General features: G+C 28.8%; 1 long non-coding RNA gene across 1 annotated transcript; it reads right to left on the bottom strand.

Annotated features, from left to right (window-relative positions):
- Nucleotides 1–502: 502 nt before the first annotated feature.
- LOC112459565 lies at nt 503–789 on the bottom strand. The gene is made up of 2 exons (XR_003041337.1): nt 667–789; nt 503–532 (listed from the first exon to the last, which is right to left on the bottom strand). It is a non-coding gene; the product is annotated as an uncharacterized LOC112459565 (long non-coding RNA).
- Nucleotides 790–1,571: the final 782 nt, after the last annotated feature.

Genomic DNA, 1,571 nt, shown 5'->3' on the forward strand with positions numbered 1-1,571 from the left:
TCTAATTGTAACTTCAATATTACACTTAATATTATCACTTCAATATTATCATGTAAAATTTATTAACAATATGTAATTCATACAATTGAAAATTTAATTGACTATACCGGCAATGATTATAATCGTTGTGACAAATCGTCACCGAATTTTGACAAAGGATTCTGGTCATTCTAAAGTTGATGTAATTTTAGACGGTTATAATATAAGCATCTTAATTAAATAATTACATTTATTGCGAAAAATATTACCTCAGCCAGGGTAATTAAAATGTTTATATTATAAGTATCTAAAATTACATCAACTTTAGAATAACCAAAATCCTTGGTCGAAATTCGGTGACGATTTGTCACGACGATTATAATCGTTATCACGATTATAATCATTGCCAGTATGGTCAATTAAATTCTCAATTGTGTTAATTATTGACTGGCGAAGTAAATGTTACTTATTCGATACATAATTTATTTTCCTAATCGCTAATATCTGTTTTTTGTTCCTTATATTTTTGATTCTGCAAATTCTTTGGCAGCTTCTGAAACAAAATCAATCATAGAAGAATATTAAAAATAAAGAAGTAAGTATATTATAAATAAAGAATATTATAATAAATGAATTGAGAGAGACCAGCGTTCATTTTCATAAACAAGTATTTGTCTTGCGACTTACCTGATGGACACGTCTTAAGGGACAATATTGATAACTGCTTTTTCCTGCCTTCTTTACTGGCTTTATAACGCTCGAGGAACTCTTTGGCAGCTTTTGAAACAAAATCAGTCTCTGTCACATCTAATGCCGCATCAACTCTCATTCGATAGAAAAAGCTCCTGTCAATTTACAGATTGCTTGTTTCGGAGCTGAGTTCATAACGTGATTTATTTATTAATTCGATAATTCATTTATTTATTTTATCATTAAATAATAATTAATTTATGTATTAATAATTAATGATAGAATAAATAAATAAATTATTGAATTAATAAATAAATCACGTTATGAACTCAGCTCCCGAATAAGCGATTTGTAAACTGATATGATTTTTGAGTAAATTAATTAATTAATTAATTAATCAAATTAGAATCAAAGTTATACGTAAATATATATATCAGCCGGGATTTAGTTGCACATTTCGGGCCGATTCCCGAGGCGACGCCTCCTATACCCCCACTACCGCTCGAGGCTCAGCGGCCAAGCCGCCGATCGCTCACGTGACGCGTCATCTCAGGAGCGTCGCGCGTGCTATGCATGATGCAACTGTAATCTCCCCCGAATAATATTAAATAGCTAGTTAGAACAGTTTTTATTTCAATAATTAATAATTGAACATTTTTATATTATTATTATTATTATTATTATTAATATTCTATACATATTGTTGCTATTAAATTACATATTTAAATCAAGCCTGTAATAATTATATAACATTTTATTTGGAACTCTTAGTTTGTGTGCTACACTTATAACAATATTACATAATAATCCCTTTATTTTCGCAATATATATAGAATATAATTGATTAAAAAATCAGTAAGCGTGGTGTGTGTAGAAATATGTAGATACTATATATAATTATT

This window comes from Temnothorax curvispinosus, unplaced genomic scaffold (genome assembly GCF_003070985.1).
Source record: "Temnothorax curvispinosus isolate PA1 unplaced genomic scaffold, ASM307098v1 QBEX01009916.1, whole genome shotgun sequence".
Lineage (NCBI taxonomy): Eukaryota > Metazoa > Arthropoda > Insecta > Hymenoptera > Formicidae > Temnothorax > Temnothorax curvispinosus.